We start from the raw sequence: 23,092 nt of genomic DNA, 5'->3' as shown, positions 1-23,092 counted from the left end.
TTTAAGAGTCTCTACATCAATAGGAGCAATTATGTATCTAATAACCGTAGCCTTCGTGTGATCCGGTATCCTTCTTTTTTTAACACTAATATGGCTAACATATCTAATATCATTTATGAATAGGGCAGTGACAACAGAATATTATTTTCATTATTTTGACTCTCGAGTATATATTTGCCATAGTAAGATAGAGTTAGCCAACTGAGTAACATATCACTCTATATAAACGCATACAAGATATCAACAAATACACACTGAAGAGTCAAAACAATGAAAACAATATGCTGTAGCCCTAGCCCTATTCATGAAACAATCGCACTTCAATCCATTACATTTAAATTCATATTTTGTGCGATATTTAAAACACTATAAATACGTTTCCAATGTTGTTCTGTATATTCGTGGGTTATTATTTTGTTGTCCAAATCCGCGGTTACGTAGTCCAAATTAGCGAGTATCGTCTTCATTAATTGTTAGAAGATTACCACTGAGACGCGAATCCTCGACGCAGGATTTCCGAATTTGCCTCGATCAGGATGAGTAAATACTTCTCTATTTGGATTTGTAAATACGCATCGGTAAAGTCAATGTTGGAGAATATTACTCTTGGTTTAGTTAGGTAAATATTTTCTCCAGCAAGCAGATGATAACATGTTTTCTAATGTACTATCGACACCCTTAAAAAGCCAGCGCAAACGCGTCTGCCGTCGGCGCTGCCCACTCTCTAATATCAATCCTCTACAACATTCGCGCTTTTTCAAGTCTGTAAAGTCATTTGTTAATGTTTCTTTCAGAAAGCAAATAAATACTTTTTTTCTGTTTTTTTTTTAATTACGCTGTGCATTTCCTTTAACATGCCTTTATTTTCTCGCACCTGCCTAAACAAGCTGAAAAGAATTCGCGAAAGTTTTATTTAAGTTTTATTTTTTTCGTTCCTCAGCATGCGAAGTAAAATGTTTAACTTGTGACAGAAAGTATTACATGAGTAATTCTACTCTGTTACAATTATATTTGCAGAGTTTGTTAGAACGTACGCCTTCCATTTTTAAAATAGCCTCGTTTAAATTCGCTGATGAATACAATTCTCTAATAAAAATATATTCTTACACATTAGAGTTGCCTAAAGTGCTTTCTACTAAGAAAATATATTAAGTTTGTTCTCAGTATGTAACTTTATAAATGAAAGAGCCAAACCAATGTACAACTGTAATTTCAAGGTTTTATTAATTATCTAAACAAATACCTATTTGCTAAAAGGTATGTTTGACACTGCCCTGATTTTTTTCTATTATTTTGTTTTGTGTATGATTCTATAATTAAGACATTTTGTGTATGATTCTATAATTAAGACGTGTTTTTTTTACCAAATTTCAATATCTTTTGTCATTATTTTATTCTGAAATGGGCGGATTTTCAAAGTGAGTGCTTCTCGTCAGCTAAATTGTCCTCAGGGCAATTTCTATTGTTCTTGAACACTCTGTCGTGCGTAGCTGTTTGCTTTAGCTGTTTTTAAGGGCAATAACTATTTTCCTGATTCCAATAATTGTGCTAAAAATATTTGTATGTTTCTGCATTGGAGGCGTTATTTTAATACGTGCCCTTAGCTTTTCGACGACTGATCTTCTAAGTGAACATAGACCTACTTTACACGCTCTTAACCATTTCGCAATCCTCTGTAAGTTTCGATAGATTGAAATTATGTTTGCCTTCGTATTTCTCTAAAGCTCTCTGTTTAATCCTAACGTGGTTTGCCAATACAAGTCCTTGAGAAAAATGAACCATTTAAGATAGTGTTCAATACTCTTATAGTCATAACTAATTACAATGGATGCTTATTCTCGTCGCAGAGGGTAAATAATCTTCCTTGTACACATAGCCTAATCGAAACATCCCTATCGTTTATTAAACTGATATATTGGGACTGAAACCTTACAAGTTTCCATTAAGTCCGGATGCGTATCTTTTTAAGGTACAGCGTAATTTACGGACCTACGGTGTGTAGCGGTCCTTTCCTTCGTAAAAGAAGCGAACGATATTTGTCAGCCGATAGTGAAAATGACTATATTTTCTTAAATGCGTGGAACATTAGATTCAACACACATATATACACACACCTAATATATATATATATATATATATATATATATATATATATATATATATATATATATATATATATACGTGTGTGTGTGTGTTAATGTGTGTGTGTGTTAGTAAAATAACTGTGTGTTAGTCTTTACCGTACGGACTCACAAAACCATGAGAAAATTGTTATAAAATTTCACACATATGTAGCTTATGTATCTGGCAGTATTCCTAGAAAGAATGGAATACGATTTAGAGAAAAGTTGTATATGCATCGAATTTATTAATAGTAATTTTATTTAACTTGTTTGGATGGCCACATGTAATGGTAATTGAACCCTGCCTGATCAATTAATTACATGATCAATTAAGTAATCAAGTGGGGTTCAATGAGAGTTAAATGTGCCCACCCATACAATTTAAATAACAAAAATGGAAACAAGAAAATCATAAGTTTGTGGAAGAGAAGTAATATAAAAAAATAATAGGAATTGAAATAATATGGTTTGTATGCAAGATTGAAAATTGAAAAAGATTTCTGACTAGTTTTATGAAGGCATTATATGGTAATGTGATAAACTCGCAGGTTTGGTACATGTAGGATATATTCCTGTAAAAGCAGAAATATATTAGTGTGTGTAAGTGTACATGCATATCAAATACAAATAATACGTTGATAAAAAATAAAATAGAAAAATTGAAATAATAATAAGAAGAAGACGAAAAGGAAGAAGAAGAAGAACTATCATAAAAGCAATACGTATATTATGATTAAAAGTAATAATGATAATAATAATAATAATAATAATGAAAAAGATAATACTCAAATTGTTATATAAAGGCCATTGAGTAAGGTATAATATAGTTCAAATATATATATATATATATATATATATATATATATATATATATATATATATATATATATATATATATATGTATGTATATATGGTCTGGTAAAGAAGTGCCTGTATAGATTCCACGTGGAGTAAAAAAAACTCCTTTGATTAAAGAGAAAAGAGCATGAACATTTTATAAATAATGAAGATAAAATAAAGAAAGTGAAAACATGCTAATAAGTGTAGGTCGAGATTTTGGTGCTGTTAAAGATTTCATGTCGATGCCTTTGCCCTACGACGTCAAAAGCGTTAAGTTCGCATTATAGTACATGAATGTTTAATTTGATTTATACGTGTTAATATGCATATGCAGTGCGTAAAAAACAGACATTTTTTACGAAGTAATTTGTAATAAAGCCTTCAATATTTGTGCATGTTTTGCATGTGATGGCGTAGTGTAGGCATCGTATATTAATTTACAGTACGTGCGGCCAACAAATATAGTTATATGTTTATTTATATGAAAGGGTATTTCTCAATAAGATGTATCTGAAATATACTTACTGTACATATTAACTAATGATTGTATAAACTATTTATCAAGTCACAACACCCATTCACACATATGTATATATATATATGCATATATATATATATATATATATATATATATATATATGCATATATATATATATTTAACCCAAGACACTGCCCGTTATCGGCTTTTATTTTTCTGTTTCTTTTCTTTCTTTCCACCGACGCTTATGATGTGTATTGAATTTATATTAGCCAGAGGTGGCTGGTACAAGACAATGAAACCACTGGGTTCTTTACTAAACTAGACGAATTATTTCGTGGAATCAAGGTATACCAAGAGACTACAATAAAGATATACAACGTATTTTAATGGGCACATGCGGATAAAAATGTGCTTAACGTCTTTACTTACTCAGTTTTGAGGGATATAAGGGTACTTTTATTGAATATTCGATTATTTAAGGATTTCAAGTAGAGACCATATCTAAGTCCCAGGATATAGGCCTCTTTTTAGTAAAATTTCGACTGAACTTAAATTCAATAAAATAGAATAATACATCATTAAGTGCAGCAAGAAGTTAAAAGTCCTACACTAAGCTTTATGTGTGATTACGTCATGACAGCAAACAAATTTTTACATATGCTATCCAAATGAATCTAAATTACAATAATAACATGCACTTATTTAGCGACAGAAAGTTTATGAACTACTCTAAACAATACCTATGAAAATTCAATATCACATGAATTACAAACCGGAATAATATCACTATGATGCTCAACAAAATTATAGATGTTATATTAATTTTACACAACAATAAGGTAAATACAATTAATTTGCAATGTAGCTTTTCTATTATTCGTCACTTTATTATATTACGTAAGATCATATCATTACTGACATGACTATTTATTGTGTATGCTATCGTAGTATTTTAAGCAATACCCACACAGATGAAACGCGAAATGTTTCGTAACTTAATTGCAATACATATTGCCAGGACTTACTACTAAGCTCTATTCGAGTATTAGATACAGTTTAAGTACATACTAAAGATGGATACGTAAGTTTTATGTACGCATCTTTAATAATATATGCACGTATATGTGTCTGATTCTGTTTCAACACAGCTATATTAATGCATCTTTGTCTACCAGTGAGAGAATTCGTTACTTATAGACTCTGAAACGGCTGAGCAGATTTTATTTAACATTTACAGATCTTTAGTGTGTAAGTCTGGGAGTGATCGTAGTTAAATTTTGAGTGAGAATACACCCGGCAATTACCGATTATCGATAATCAAATCCAATATTTAAAATTATCTATCACCGGTAAATCATTGCTCCATGTCATCGCATAGCAACACTGATGGAACAACGGGCAACAGTAATTTTTTTGTAAAGATAAGTCTGTAGTGCTTCTTTCTTAAGGGTGTTATATTTATCGTTTAACCTTATATACTATGGATTCCTGCAAAAAGAACTATTAATCAGAAAGGGAATGTGTTAATATTTTAGTAGAGATTTTGGAATTGAATCCCACACCTGAAAACAACGACCACACATATACAACTCTATAAACTTATACAAAAAATAAAAACCGGTTTGAGAACATGTACATTATACAAAAAGAAAAAATTAAAAATATATGGGGTGAATTAATCGTGACTATTCAAGGTGATGAGGATTAAAATAGAGGGTATTCGTTGTGTAAAGGATGTACCACATGAAGAAAAGGAGAAAATGAAAGGACGAGGGAAAATAGAGAAAATATATAAAAAGATCAGATGGAAAAAAATAATTTTCCACTTCTTATTTTATTCTCATTTATGTTCTAACTTAATAAATCGTATGTAACTTTTTCCTCGCCATTTTAATTTAAGTGGTAAATGTTTATTAATATTTGAAAGGTGTGTTGCCTGTGTGTGAGTTAGATCTCTATCGATCTCAACACAGCTGGGCGGATTTATTTAATATTTGACACAAAGGTATTTGATGTGTCCGAGTGTAGTCGTACGCAGGTACTATGACGGTTTCCTCTGATAATAATAAAAAAAAAATGATAATCGAAAAGAACAAAACAAAAAAAAAATTAAAAAATTAAATCCTGCATTCACCAAAGTCAAGAATTTTATATACCCTGCATTTGCGAAGTGTTATAAATAGATAATTTTATAAAATTGCCGGAAGATGCTTTGATACGATTGGATCGAACCTAAATGAATGCTTCTGTTTCAAGCCTAATTGGACCATGATATTTGAAATTTCATTTCAAAATTTAACTTCAGACATTATTTACGAATAATTGTATAACAGCAACAGTAGATACTCTACAGTGAAATATGGAAGAGCAGTTAATCGGTTGAATTGATTAAAATTGGTCTATCCATATATATGTGCTTTTACCATTTTTCTGTGTGTTCTAGGTGTAGTTTTTTTCATCATTCTTTCTTGATCGTATCTATTTTTATATTATTTTGTTGCTAGTTAACTGTATTCACTTATTATGGGGTATATTGTTTGCCTCTGTCCGCAATGTGTGCATTTTGACGCTTTCTGTTATCTTGCCAATCTTTGCTTTGATGTGGTTGGAATTATTATTATTATTATTATTATTATTATTATTGTTATTATTATTATTATTATTATTATTATTGACTGACAAGGAGCTTTCACACAGACATACTTCCTTGAAACTTGCCTGTGGTGTTCCCTGGTAGGTGAGTGACAAGAAGTCTGCCCAGATGTCCAGTATTCTCCACCTCTTTCGAAAGTATTTGCAAATAAATTTGCATTATCGCAACAGCTGCGTGCCATTGATTTCTCCTTGTCAGCAGCTATCGGTCTTAACTGGAATTTGAGTGCCAATAAGCTCCGTCAAGCTCCTAGTTCTAGGTTGGGTAAGAGAACGTTTAGACATGCGACTTCAATGTTCTTGGTTTTATGTAGCGTTTTCTGTTTTGCCTCTGCAGCAGTTTATCTGGTCCGCGCATGTTGCTGATGTTTATATGTCTCCACATTCAAAAGTGTTCCTTAATATTTCAGCTGTTTTCATTATGGCTATTCGTTGTATTTTTCCAGTCATTTCTTTAATTCGAATTTATCCCGTTCTTTTCACAAAGTATTTCGGAATTGTTCCTAGCGTTCCTATTATTATATGTATTATTTAGATTTTTTTTCATCTTTATATCCTTTTCAGCTCTCTGGCATACTCGGTGTAGTTGATCTGTTTCCACTATTCTTAGATATTCACCCAATGGCCGGATGAGCCCATTTGGTCGGGTCTTTTGTTGCATTCATTTTTAGCCAGTTTGCTGCATTCACTTATTATATTGCTTATCGTCTCGTCTCTTTATATACAGAGTCTTCATCTGCTTTGTTCTTGTTTTCTGTCGATCTTTTCTTTGATGTGTTATCGCGATATCTTCTGCTGCGATTATAAGGGATTCAGTTTCCTGGCTTATGTATCCTTTTCGCACCTATGTCTAAGTGTTTTCGTTAATTTCATCTTTTGTTATAAGAATGACTCTCCCACGTAGTTTCTTTTCTCCCCATTTGTCTGTTCTCCCCTTATCCTTGATCTCTCTGTTTTCTGTTTTGTCGAAATTTTCAGTGTCTCTCGTTGCCATGAATATCGTTTCCGTGTTTTGTGTTATGTATTTTTCTAATTCTTTCTTTGTGACATGCACACAGTCTTCTATACAAATTAGTCCTCTTTTGGATGTTTTTCTTTTTCACGTCCAGTTCGTATATTTTTATTGTTATTATTATTATTATTATTATTATTATTATTATTATTATTATTATTATTATAGTAGCCTCAACCTTTGGATGATCGAGCTGTTTTTTGTTTGATTTTTTCATAAATGTCAGGTCATTTTTTTTTTACTTTAGACATTCAAGCTGTATCAATTCTATCGCCGTTCCTACTGGGCAATATTTTGCAAAATTGTGAAATAAACTGTCCTGTTAATCTGATTCAGCCATTTATTGTGACGTTTTTGTCATGTTCCCAAGCTTTTCAATTACAATAGGAATAACCCTGACTGTCATACAGTTCGAGGTGTTGATATACATTTATTGTTTAAAACATCTTCTCTTTCTGGTGTTTTGAATTTCTTTAATTTTTTTATTGTTTTAAAATTTTTTTTTTATTTTATTTTTTATTTATTATCATTATTATAACAGTTTTTAATATATAATGGGGGGGTTTGTATTTATAAAGATTGCCGATAAGAACTGACGAGTCAAATTAATTCACGTTATATTATCAATAAACTAAAAACCACAATTTCTCATGAATATTTCATTTCTGTTAGCATTCAAGCATATATTTTTGTCTTGCCAACAGAAAATGGGTATTTTGCTCTTTACTTGACAAATCGTAAAGTCCAGAACCTGTCCAGAATCCACTCTTCGTACCAGGCATTTCTGAGAAAAGAGTTACACATCGGAAATTCTTCTCGAATCAAACATAGCTTCCCTATTCAATAATAATAATAATAACAACATCAAATGGACCAGGAGACGAAATGATAAACCATATAGTAAGTTTTTTTTTTTTGTTTTTTTAATTCAATTTTCACCCCAAACAAGGCGCAGTGCCACTTTGTAGCAGGGGGCTACTATTAGGGTCTTAATTAGCGGGGTATTATGAAAGGAGATGAGTAGAAAAACGTTTGTTAACATTACACGTGAACTTCTGCATATCATTGCAGTTCGGAAAGCAGAATCCCGGAAGGATGTTCCAGAGACCCGCAGTTCTCGGGAAGAAACTATTAGAGTAAAAGGTTTTCTTGCACCTGGGGATCTCTACTGTAAAGGGATGAGACTTAGCAAATTGTCGGGTTTGTCTGGGGTAGTACCGTCGGGGAGGTACAAGTGTTTGCAGTTCGTCAGAGCATTTACCATTAAAGTATTTGTAGAACAGGCAGAGGGATGCAACATCTCGTCGATGGGGCAAAGGCTGAAGCCTAGATGACAGTTCAGGACCTATCAGGTTGGCGACACTCTTTTGAGCCCTGTCCAGGAGCGAGAGACAAGCAGCAGATGCACCAGCCCAGATGTGACAACAGTACTCCATACATGGGCGAATGGTTGCCTTATAGAGGTATAGGAAACTATCAGGCGTAAGTAGTTTTCTAGCACGGTAGAGGGAGCCAACCTTCCTTGCAGCAGCCTTGGCAATGCTCTCAATGTATCTATTCCAGTTCATATTCCCTGTAAACGTAAGGACGATGAGTTTAAAAGAAGTACTTTCAAGCAATGTGTTCTTGGCCATTGCTATTGGTGGTAGAGAAGGTTTCTTGTAGTTATTGAAGGAAACAAGCTTAGTCTTAGCAGCATTGAATGTGACCAACCATTTTTGTCCCCATTCCACTACGGATTGGAGGCCATCCTCTAGAGTTTCTGCCATTTCCTTGGATGTGTGTTCATTTGTTTTCCTCTCATATCTGTTATAGAGAGTGGTGTCATCGGCAAATATACCCATCTCCGAAACAATTTTATCAGGGAGATCATTTATGAATATCAGGAATAATAGAGGTCCAAGGATAGACCCCTGAGGTACTCCTGCATTTATGCCATATTGTTTGGATGTACGACCATCGAGGACAACTTTTATTTTTCTATTACTTAAGAAGGATTTAATTAAATTATGAATTCTTCCAGTGATTTCATGTGAATGAACCAATCTGGCCCAAAAGGAATACAAAAACAGGCATGACCATTGGGGACGGCGGTGCACTGGGAATTGTGCAAACGATTGCATTTTATGCGTACAGATATATGGTACAAGCATAAACCCGCAACAGCTATCGAAAAAGAGAACCACAAAATCCTATGGGACATGGACATACAACCGGGCAAACCCATCCAAGCAAGAAGGCCAAATGTCGTAATAATTAACAAGAAAAATCCTGTCAAATCGTAAACTTTGCTGTCCCAGCTGACCACAGGGTGAGTATGAAAGAAAAGAAGAAACGAAGCGAACACACAGAGCTAGCCAAAGAGTTAAAAGGGATTTGGATGATGTGGAAAATCAAAATAGTACCGATAATAGTAGGAGAACTAGGAAGAATTCCGAAAAACTTCGAAAAAAGAATGTCAGAAATGTGAATCAGAGGAATAACTGCAAAAGTGCAACGACTAACGATAAGGAAAACGACGGAAATATTAAGGAAACCCCTTGAATGCGGAGAAAAATACAAGACAATATAACGAAGAAGCGTTACAGGAATGAAGAACACCGAAGCTGCATATCTACAAGTTCTCCCCCAATAAAAAAGTGATACCAAAGAACCGAAAAGGGCCAAGAAGGACTGAAAGACCGAGGAGAGAGCGCTAGCCAGACCTTGTCTGGACAAGCGCAAAGAGAACTTGGACCTTGGTGAGGCTGAGTTCACCTCAAATTCTAGTATAAAAAAATGGTCACTGCCAGAGAGAAATCAATATTAAGAGGCTGTTGCGATGATGCAAATTCATTTGAAATGCTATCGAAGGAGGTGGAGAGAGTGCGACGTCTGGGGAGATTTGTTGTAACTTAGCTTCGAGCGAACACCACAGGTTTACAATCAGATCGTTTGTTGACTTGTGTGAAAGCTCAATGTGAGCCAATAATAATAACAACAACAATAATAATAATAATAATAATAATAATAATAATAATAATAATAATAATAATTATTGGTATTTAATTTATTATTAATTTAATTTGATTTATTTATTTAATGTTATTATTATTATTATCATTATTATTATTATAATTATAATTATTATTATTATTATTATAATGCTGCTTCAGTTTCTATTGATGTAAGGCTAAGTATATTCTTACAATTAGTCTGGTCAATTATTATTTGTAATACACTGGTGCGAGTTTTGAACCACAGTTTCTTGGTAGGTTATACATACATTCTATTTTTTCTTATTTTGATACAAAAATAATAAGAATTTAACAAACAAATTTGTTTTAAGCAATTCCTCTCTCTCTCATATATATATATATATATATATATATATATATATATATATATATATATATATATATATATATATATATATATATATATACATTATGCTAGCAGGTTTCCCGGTCGTAAAATACGCATAAATATAATATTTTTATTAATACAGATTTTAATTTTATTGAGAAGGCTAATTATCTTTTTTTATGGCTGTCAAATGAATAGAAATGACTTCAAAAGTTGTAGAATTTAGGATTGAGTACCATCAAATACTGTTCAAACTAAGATGTAAAGCAATGTGTAATTGGTTGTTATTTCATATCGCCATCATTGTTATCAGTTTACCTGTTTAATTTCGATCAAGTGCAACAGTAATATCAGGAGGAATGTTTTATTAGACTTACCATGCCAAGGCCAAATCCGGGTTTCTAGTTTGACGTCTAAGACGCAAAATTTACAGGATTTAATCCGAATCGAAAGGTCAAAATACTGTATCTATTATGCGTCAATTTTGTAGACCACATAATCTGACAGAAGATGGGTGAACTCACTTTGCACTTTTACATAGATAGCAGTAGGCCGCCCGCAGTTACTCTGTTGCATAAATATCTTGCTGATGTTTTTTTTAATTTATTATGATAAAGTCAGTTTTTGCATTTTTATTATCCAATATATACTTTAAATCATACGGGTTAATGAAATATGCTGTGGGTACCGCCTGTCAGGATTGGAATAAGGGCGTTCATGCTTCTAGTTTTGTTTATATCTGTCCAGCATCGTTACCGTTATTACTACAGACAGAATGGTCCGACCAGTTACAAATCAAGCACCTTTGAGCACTGAATGTGATTTGAAGCATAAGCAAAAATAAAATCCGTGCGCCATCTTTTTCATTTCAACTCACTTTGACAAGCTACAAAGTTTTAATATAAATATATATAAATATATATAAGAAAAGTAGATGTAATATTTTGAGGAGGTGTATATATATATATATATATATATATATATATATATATATATATATATATATATATATATATATTGTTGTATGCTAGAACGTGCTTATCTACAATTCTACAAAGTAATGCAGAACGTAGAAATGATAAATGAATAGAATTAGGCGCAATAGTCTCATGAGCCTTATTATCCAATATGATCCCATAAAATTTTTAGAGGTAATTAATCGGCCCCCGTTTTCTAAAAAATATAAGCAAGTTAGATAGCGGCCGGTTAGTCACTAGAATATCCATGATTTAGTATATTACGTACTACATTTTCATAAATTTTAAATAAAAAAGACAAAGCTTTTAATATGAATATCTGAGCAATACAATACTCAACATTATAGGTATAAAGACATTGACTGTTTTAATTATATTATTATATTTATATTTCTCTAACTTAAATTTATATAAAGAAATGGGAGGTTACTCTGTGAACAAATCTATTTACTTATTCTATACATAAGAATCAACTAATGCCATATGTAGAATGCGCCCTAATCTGCGACATTTTCGATCATCAAACATTTTCCACTTAATGACATTATCTATTATTTCTCTGAACCGTAAATTTATGCTGACTGCAATTGTTATAAGTTAAATAACCGTTATTCATAATATTCTTTACATATTGCAAATAAAAGCAGTATAAATTCTTTATCGGAATTCGTGAATGTTTAAAATGTCCAATGATTTTCGAATTTTATAGTCCAAATAAGTTCGTATATATCTTGATATTTCTCATATCAATTGATCCCGATTTCATTTCCTGATAAAGTTTCAATATACAAAGAACAAAAGCTTCCTAAATACATAGTTCGCACTCACGGTATACAGAACCTCATAAAGGTTTTGTTTTGTTTTGTTTTTACAATATAGTATGCGTACAATATCTTTCCGTTTAAAATAGTACATTTACTCCTAATAAAATGTACCTCACAAAGACGCTAGCAAACTCTTTAAGTGTAACATTATATCCTCCATATAGTTTCACATTACCGCCAGTATATTATCACAATATGCTATCATCTACAAATTATATTTTCATATGCTGAATTTCCATAAAATTAAGACATGAGGTGTATTTCAAGCTATAGAGAAAGGCAATACCTTTAAATATAGACATTGACATTTAAGGAGTTATACTACCTTTTCAGATCATTTAAAAGTATAAACCTGTCTTAAATGTGTTATCGATTCTCTAGTTCTATGAAATCTACCCAGTAGTGTACATGATGAATACATTAAGCTACAAAATATGTAATTGTGGAGATAGTATGTGTGGTATGTCATGCTGTAAAAGTACGCATATAAAGAAATAGGCAATAACCATATTAAAAAAAAAAACATTTTATTTGCACGATAGATAGTACTACCAAATTTTGTTAACAATATATATTTACGCAGGTAATTTTTACATTCAATATATGGAAGGAATTATGATCATCCTGAATTTTCTTGCTATATAGATGGCACGGTATCAAACTACGATTTTTGTACACTCCCTGCAGTTTGCTAACATCAAAATCTATTTTCAGATGTATCTCTAATTAAAAATTGAAACATTTTCTGACCTAGCAATATTATTTGTTTATAATACAGAGGGAAGAGCAATGTAAGTCACTTCGAGTAATACGCGGAGATTTATAATCATACTTCTGTATAAACATCAACCTAATCATTTATTTCATTCAGCATGTATAAATTTTTATATATATATATATATATATATATATATATATATATATATATATATATATATATATATATAATGGTGTGTGGGGGACTCCTGTGGGGGATTCTGCATGTGTACGTGAATACACCAGAAGATATATAGTTAGTAACATTAAAAAATCTCGTATTCGAAGTACAAATATACTATCTATTATTAAGTTAAAACAAATTTGAAAACATATTAATTATAATTATATCACATATTGGCAATTTAAGCGGATCACATTAATTGTTAGAATATATGGCAGGTAAATATATAATTGTCACCTGCAAGATAAACTACCTACAGGTCACATTTATCCAAGGCAACTCATTTTTGTAAGTCCTATACCGAAGTCTAGCAACCTAAATAAACATGAAACTTACGTTATATAGTTTGATAAATGGGAACAAACATAAGATGTTGATTACCATTTTGACTATTAAAATTAGATGTAAGCTCTTGGAATATTAATAATAATAATAATAATAATAAAAATAATAATAATAATAATTCCATGAAATACTACTGAGCACGTAATAACCAATTCTTCATTTTATTATGAACCGTTTTATTTGTTACACGCATCCATGTATATATATATATATATATATATATATATATATATATATATATTATATATATATATATATATATATATATATATATATATATATATATATATATATATATATTTCGAAACAAGTACTATAAATTTATTTTAAATAAAATAATATTGACATAGACAGTACATTAGACCACTAAATATAATCAGCTAATAAACGTCGATTCAATATAAGCCATGTAGCAAGATGCTTACGACGAAACGCGACTATTCTTCTAACAATATATGAAGAATCCCTGGTGGAATGTAATGAATAACGGACTAACATTTAATGCGAGGGTAACTAGCACCAATATACACACTCCATAAAGAAGTATGCTATTATATATATACATCTGTTCCAATTAATACACTCCATAAGGAATTATTCTCCTCTGGCTAATTTTCTTCATGCTTAATAATTTTCTTTTCATTCCTATAGTTTGTCTACTAAATTATTCTATGTGCGTCTGTATATGCATTGCTGGAATTAAGCGCAGTTATATACTCTCCGATGTGCATTTTAATTCAGCTTTTTAACTTGCTATATTAAGATTTCATCACGTTTTATTAATGCATTTACTCTTGTTCTTATTCGTCTTCTCACTTTCCATCATCAACTACTTTCGAGCCCAACTGATACCCACCCAATGTATTGAGTTAATAATTAGATGATAGCAAGGCAGGTGAGGAATTACACGTCACATTGGTCGATGATTAACTCTCTGTGAAGATAAATACCACCAGTCCATCTTCGCCCTCTTGGCACACATCAAGCTTGAAGTCGATCCAAATTTGGACGTTCACGTCCGAAATCCGGTCTTCACTGATATCTTTGCCGCCAACCAAACGCACGCATCCAATACATCAAATTCTCCGGGCAGAATTCCACAAGCTACGTGCTTATCGCTTGCGTCCGGAACGGTGTTATTGTCAAAAACTATAACGGAGGAAGAAACGCTCGATGAGGAGGAAATTTATAGATTCAAACGACCAATGGCCGCTAATATACGCATTTCCTGTTTATATAATTATAAAACCTTCTCTACCAACAGTTTGCGATTCTCTATAAATTGTCATATTTAATTAGTTTAATCGCGTCTATTTATTATCGTAGATTAAATAATAGATATTGATTTATTGGATATTTAAGGTTCTTGTCTTGTATCTCTGCATAGTGTAGTATAAAACTGAATATTTTTGTATAAACTGAAGCTCAGTTGTGAAGTATTTGCTGTTTACCTCATACGGAACCTGAAACCATATATTTCAAAACGTACTATAAATACATTTAACATAACTAATGAAATATCGCCAGTATTAGTGCTCAATAGTTCGGTATTATTGCATATTGAGAAACGGATTTTTACGGAAGCAACTGGAATATGCCGAGTGATGGTCAAGTATATGTATCAATGTGAATGCGACAATAAACGCGATTGTCCAATAAATATCCAAGTATAAGGATTTTCGATAAATTGGAATCCAAGGGGACACACTTTATTTAGTTATTAATTTAAACCACGGAGAATACGGCAATTAATCTATTTATGCCGGACAAGTTATCCTATGCGTCTGAGATAATCGAAGAGTATTGTAAACAGAACAAACTTAAGCCGTGTGAAATGAGGTGCAAGACATATTCACAAAAAAAAAAAAAAAATCCGAGGTAGAAAATGTATAGTGGCTGTGGATCACACCGTTACCGTTTAGATAAACTCAACCGAAGCCTAACCTAATCTAAAAACTTAACCTTACTCCCTATGACTTACACTATAACCTAATCCTTAACCCTTGCCATATGCGACCCAGAAAATATACTGTGTAATCCCGAGATATAGAAAATATTTTTACGTATTCATACAGAAATCTAACAATACTTGTTTATTAATCTTAACGTAAGCTTTTCTTCTAATATATTTGGGTTTGATAAGTCTTGCCGCGACTGATTCAGCGTATCAGTTTCGGCTTAGCCGATCTGGCACACACGATTTCGCGTGTAACCGATTCGGCAAGAAGACGATTCTTTGTCAAATTAGTGGTCCGTCCTTATATCCAAAGTTTGGATATATTTTTATGAATACACTAAAATATAAGGTGTTAATAAAATTATTAAAAGCATAAATTGTCTGAATTAAAAAAATGAACTAAAAATACGGTAATTCTGAAAATATTTTTAATTTTAAACTCGATCTAAATTGTTTATGTTCAATAAAAAGGGTTCGTTAAATATATGTTCTAAAATTGATTAGAAAATAATTAACCAAAAAGTGTTTTGTAAAAACAATTAAAGTCCTATTTTTTCACATTGTTTGGTTTAATTGCTTTTTATAAAAAAATATTTACATTTTCTATAAAAATTCTGACTGGCGTGGTCGATGCCGACCTCCCCATTTACCGAATCAGACATGCCGTTTACTCAGCTGTGCTTAATCGGTCATTCCAGAACGGTAAGGTCGAATCGGCTACTTTGAATCGGGTTCGCCGAAATGCCCCCTTCTTATTTTATTTTATTGCTTTTACTAATGTTTAACTGTACCTATTTACAATGCCTACCCACGGGAAAGAGTTAGACAGCAGGGTCGTTTTTTAACTGTAATTCGTGTTAGATTAACCTTTTTATTTTTGTTCCCTAGTCTTTTTTAAGATTTGCCCGGTTCCGGTTTTCGGCAAATGTGGGCAAACCCAAGATGCACTTATAAAATTCCGGTATTGCTCGTATACCCATAAAAGCAGAGTCTATAATAATTTACTAAATCAATTTTGCTCACTGATTATCAGTATTCATAATCGAGTATATCTGCGAGTATTTCACAATAACCCAAAAAACTATATATCAGCACATGTGTTTAACTAGGTTACGGTAGCCACACATTCCCAAATTTTACGTTATATTTCCAATAATTTAACTGGCTGCTCTTTTTTACTGTAGAAGTTATATTATTTATTATTTGTCTTTAAATCATTAAAATCAATTTTAATATCTTATATGATAAAAGTATATCATTATCTGGTTCGTCATTATAAACACAAATAATATAAAATAATAGTCACATATGATTCCATGCAAACTACCGTGATATCAGGTTGAATGCAACTAAAAAAATCAGTGCACAATGTGTCTGTTTGTTTACGACTCTGAAAGCGTTAAACTTAATTTCTTCTTGCTTTACATTGTACTATTTTATTAGTAACATATTGCAACATCACATTAAATAGTTCGCCCTATTTCTGCAACTACTGTTTTAACCAAGGCGTTCTCGCAATTGTAATTACTTTACAACATTCTCTATTATTTCGCTGTGTACACTGTTGAAAACATTATATACCATTTCTGTCGTAAAAATTTGATATATGTATCGGTATACAAGTCGGAGAAAAAAAGGTATATCATTTTTTATTGTGAACATTCAATTAAACCCATCTAAAAACTGACTTATAAAAATTAATAAGCATCTATTGAAAAATTCTGACCATTAGATTATATATCGAGAAAAACAGATATATTGAAACCCCACAAAAATCCCCCAAAAGTTCGACGGGTATTCTGCTACACCAAGAACAACTATCACAACATAATAGTGTTCTTGATTGTCTAGATAGAGATTGTTTGACGTGGTTGTTTGTTATTATGGTGCAACCAAGAAAGTCCGCCAAGTCAGAGAGATATGACGGCGCAGGCCACGTTGTGTTTGTTGATGTTGATTCATGGAGCACGGCACCCTCTCTGGTATCGAGCTAGGCACACCTCTCCTCATTGATGGTTCCTGAAAAAATTAATTCCAGTTTACCGTCCAGTCTGGTAGCAATTAATATTCCTTCACAAAACCCATAAGTAAAAACTTTAGCCGTCGCTTTTTATTTATATAAAAAAACTATATTCGCAGGACTTATATAACCACAAAGGTCTTAAAAATAGCACTGCAAGAAGATAAAAGTGTAGGTAGTTGAAATGTAATCACGCCATAGTTCACAGCAAACACATGTTGCATCAGCCGCGACCGATAGCGCTTAGTACTCATATAATGTCATTGCAAATGTTACTTGAATAGGCAGTTGGAACGAAATCACTTCAGAGTCCACAGTTTCATAGGTGTCGTATCATCTGCGTTAACATGGAGAAGCATTATCTGTGCTTCCCGATTCAAATTTCATACTTCGTAAATGTCCTCACAATAACGTGAAACTGACTTTAAAAATTGTTTTGCTTCTATGTAATGACGAACAGTCGGCAGAGGTGCATATACAGAGTAGAAGGAAGACTTTTACTGCGGTAATTTTATTAGCAGTGAGGATTTTTTTTCGTCACATAAAACTTTTCTCTGCTTTCTTTATGCAAACTACGATGTATGGCGAAACTGTTATTTAGCTTGCGAGCGCGAGATAGGAAAATCGGACGCGTTCAGGGGCGTTTGTGAAATGGACCCCAATTGCACTCAACTCACTTTAGAAAAGTTTTGCATGAGCTTATATCATTAGGAAAATAGGTAGGGGGTGAAGGTTTCTCGATGCCAACCGGCCAATCAGGGGTTGGTACGGCGCATTATCCTCTGTTCTTATTGGCTTCGTGCATACTCGCGTGTCAAAGTAAATTTCGATCGAATTTGTTCCGAGGTCGAGCGCCCTTTGAGGTTTACCTCGGGGTCAGTTACTGCTTTTGCTTTTAGTCAAATCACCTTTCATACTAGTCTCCCTGTCAATTGTTACCTTCGCAAAACAATATTATTCTTAAATATTATTAATCTCGAAATCAGTCACTGAAGCTACCTTTCTTTTTCTGTTTGGATCATCGACCAAATGAATTGTGTCAGCAAAGCAGCCGATTATTTCCCGTAATTGTTCACCTAATAAAAGCTATAATTTAATTCTATTATAACTGCTATTCATGTAAAACACTCCTACCGCTGATGATCACAAAGCACCCCATATTATTTTCGTCCTGTTTATATCATAAACTATTGAATTTCATTTTTTATGAAGACAAACATTATACAGACACATACTATCTCATAAAAAATGATTAAACGTGAATTCAAATCCCAGACATCTAAATCATTTGGAGTTAAATATACTTAGCAGCATATTATCATTGCAATCGTGTTATATATATATATATATATATATATATATATATATATATATATATATATATATATATATATATATACTCTGTTCAACAGAATAAATCATCTCGATTAGGTTGGGCATGCCAGACATTAAAATGAGTTCTTTTAAAAGATAAAACTGTCAGGTAAAAGCTTTTTGATTAGCCTTACAAGTGGATATCTTTGTCGGTTGCGGCATATGACTAAACGTTGCGAGATATGAAATGCATTATGAATAATGTCGTAATGATTGTTCTACACATAATAATAAAAGAGATACGAGTTAGTTTAGCATTGTCATATCAGGTATAGACACAAATGCACTACATACCATCTAACAATCACTTTCATAAAAAAAAAAATCGTGTTGTTGGAAGATGGTGAAAACGCTTGCAGCTTACTATCATTCACCGAACGTACATTGTTGGTGTCTGAGTTATCAAATTCAAGTGTAGGTTTGATCAGACTACTCCAACCTCAGACTTTAATAGCCATGTTTATTCCCCTGGTGCAGGCTTAAGGGGAGAGATTTGCACAGCAATTAATGGATCTAGGAAAACCAGGAGAAGACTGGTGATAACGATTGATTAGTGGGCGTATAAGGTATTAATGGGCAAATGTATGTTTTCCTAAAAAATGAACATATTAAATGTATGAAAACACTTAATCTATAAATAAAATGACTTAATGTGCATATGCAGGTTTAATACCGCATTTTAAACCAAATAAATACGTTATCACCGAATTTCAAGTACATTCTGCAGAAAACTATGAACCAAACATTATTTAACTTTCAAACACTTTAGAAGAAAAGGAGACACCCGGTATTATCAACTTTTGATTGTGTCCATATATTTGATAATTTTTGTTTCTCTTTGCAATAAATTAGTCCCCAATACATATGGTTTTCACGTCATCGTTCAACAACCGACTACCTTACTCAATTTTCCACGTTTATAGTTATGATTATACGCCCTTTAATCTTCGATGGTTTCACATATCATTTCTCCACGGCTGACTATTATAAACGGCCCAACCATTTATGTCTGAAAGGATACGGATGCGTGAGACGATGTGTATTATTCTAATGACATGAAACTTTGCAACAGGCAAAGGCAAATAGACGTTTTCGCTCTATACTCTTGTATTATAGTAGAAAAAAATAAATTTAAAAAATATATAAGACACATCTGTCCCTTCCAAAAGGTCGAGCTCTTCAACGTCAAAAATAATTCACTGTCACAAAAAGAATTCGCCGTCACTTCTTCCAACCGTCGTTTCACTCTCTGCGCTCTTCACACGCTTAAAAAAAAGTACCGTTTATATGCTGCCCATTTCTCCACTTATGCAAATAGACTATCAACCAGAGCCATCTAGTTTTCAATTTCTCCAAACAGCCAATTTGCAAAGGGGGACAACTAAAATCACACATAGCCATCAAGTTTTCTATTTCTTCAAACCGCCAATTTGCAAAGGGGGACAACTCAAACCACAACTCTATCATTTTATGTCTGTATATAGAGATAGCATTTTATATAGCGTCTCGGTTGTGTAACTCACGTATTTCTGGGTTTTGGATTACACCGTTCCCTGGGGTAGTTAAACACATAAATAACGTAATAGATGAAGTCAGTTACGATGGTTGCAAAACCAAGACACAATAACGCCAATTAACTATGCACGATCTTCCAACATTTGTTAAAACATATAACAATCTTCCTGCTGAGTCAAACAAATCCTAATCTTAAAATACAATACATCGTGAAAAAAAAAAAAAAACGAAAAAAAAATCTGATAAACTAGAAAACAAATATACAAAATACTTATACCCACAAGCAACGCAGTGAGTTTTAATACACGCAAGCATAGCTTAAAATTCTTATCGTAAAACCCCACCGATCCATCCATCCACCGTAAACTTATTTTTGGAAGCGAGCCCGACATCTCATGCCCCATATCGAATTTAAAAGCGAATGAACTCTATCATCTACAACAGGAATCCCCTCCACTGAACATTGCTGAGGACGCTGTCACGCATCAGTGGAAATTTTACAAGTATATACGTATGGGTAGATATCACTAATTTAAACTTGAACACAAAACATAAACATAAACAAATAATTGAAAATATTTACAAAAAAGTATTATCAAAGTTTATTGTCTGCTTTAATGACGTCTGTTTATGTATTATACATTGTTATATATTACAAAAATGTAGGCAATGTTATAAGATAACTTACGTGCTACAGGCGAACAACTCATATAATGATATTATACTACTGTATTCGTATTGTATGAGTTTTTATTAGAAGTACACATTCTTCTGACAAGATAACTATTTTTAAAATGTGTGTGTATATATATATATATACTCGTTTTTTTATTCAAAAGTAATGGACTAGTGAATTCAACGAGGTTGTTAGATAGTGCTCAATAAAAAGAGCTGATAATACTTGTTTATTGTTATATAAACATGCTCACATCCCGCTGCTACAAACAGCCACGTGTTTCAATCAAACAACAGATATGATCAGGCAGCGACTTGACTATTCACATGTAGCAGCGGGATGTGAGCATGTTTATATAACAATAAACAAGTATTATCAGCTCTTTTTATTGAGCACTATATAACAACCTCGTTGAATATTCAAGTCGCTGCCTGATGATATGTGTTGTTTGTATTGAAACAAGTGGCTGTTTGTAGCAGCGGGATGTGAGCATGTTTATATAACAATAAACAAATATATATGTATATATATATATATATATATATATATATATATATATATTTGCTGAAAACATTTATCGTATAATAATTCATATTAATAGGCAACATTTGATGTCTTTTTAATTTATTATTAAATTAAAACTGTTTTAATGATTCATAACCCAGTGTAAAAAATACACTCATGACATTCGTAAACTTTCGTAAGTCAGCATAGTGATGCCTATTTAAAACTCATTTCCTTACTGTTTCACTTTCACCTTGAAAAATATTTATGCGCCCATCACAACTAATTAATAACGTTATCATGGATGAATACAAAATCATGTTAATAAATTTAGATATGCACTAAAAACAACACCCTGAATTTAAATGAGGTGTCTTAAATTAGTTTCCAGGCATTTACAATTGTTGTAACTTCTTGAACAGTCAGTATGCTACTGCTGTACGTCTAATGAACTGACTGACCAGCGTTAATGATTTCATGCTCAAAGGAGCACATGCACGAAAAATTGGACTATGCCTTTAGGTATGATCGCTAATGTTTAAAATGCATCATGTACGTAAAGACATTTTAGAAGAAGGATATGCAATGCAATTATGTTTGAAAATTGAAAACAATGCATCAGAAACATAAGCAATTCTTCAGACGTTGGCTTGACTCAGGAATACGTTTTTCAATGGCATGAGAGATTCAAGGACAACATTAGTCTGTGAAGTGTGATACAAGGTGTGGAAAGAGTAAGGAAGTAATAGCATCAGACTTGATTTACTAAATAAAGAATTTAACGGATAAGGGCCGTCCTATGTCTATAGGGACTATATGCACATAGTTCGATGTAAATGTGGGAATTGTACACGCAATTTTTCTCGAGTAACTGAAGATGCAGAAGATATGTGCGAGTTTGTCCCAAGTTTTCTCGTAGAAAATCAGACAGAGCTAATGCCGTCGAAAATCTTATAATTTAACCTTTTTAATAGCACTGACATAATCTGCATTCACTGGTTTTCTACTGGACAAACAATCATCAAGGAATGTTGATATTTGGGGCGTACCGGGAAGAAATTTCGTTAGAAGGGGCAAGCAGTTTTCTAATCAGTTCATTTGAATTTTTACCAGGACTAAACTCCAGTCCAAAACTCTATCTGTGTTACAGGGATTAGACCAATGTGGGCATATAGAAAGTTTTTACCCTCTCTAAAGTACCACAAGGTCTTTTGATATTGTCTAAGGTTAAGCAGACTCTTAGATGTTTTCGTTATGAAACATGTAAGGATATAAAAGAGGCGGTGGCGAGTGTTATGCCACATTCACATATAAGATTTCTATCTGGTTTCCAGAAGGGTTTGAAACCGTACCACAAGTGCGGTGAAACCGGTTGAGATTACTCCGAGGGGGACTATATTTTATACGCGTACTATCAATAAAGCTGATCATACGGAAAAAAAGTCTGGAAGCTTATTGACGGGACCTCATATATCATTATAGCATGAGTAACATTTTTGGTATTATA

The sequence above is a fragment of the Euprymna scolopes genome, chromosome 3, assembly GCF_053919585.1.
Source record: "Euprymna scolopes isolate OS-2025 chromosome 3, ASM5391958v1, whole genome shotgun sequence".
Taxonomy (NCBI): Eukaryota; Metazoa; Mollusca; class Cephalopoda; order Sepiida; family Sepiolidae; genus Euprymna; species Euprymna scolopes.
This window is presented reverse-complemented; position numbering follows the sequence as displayed.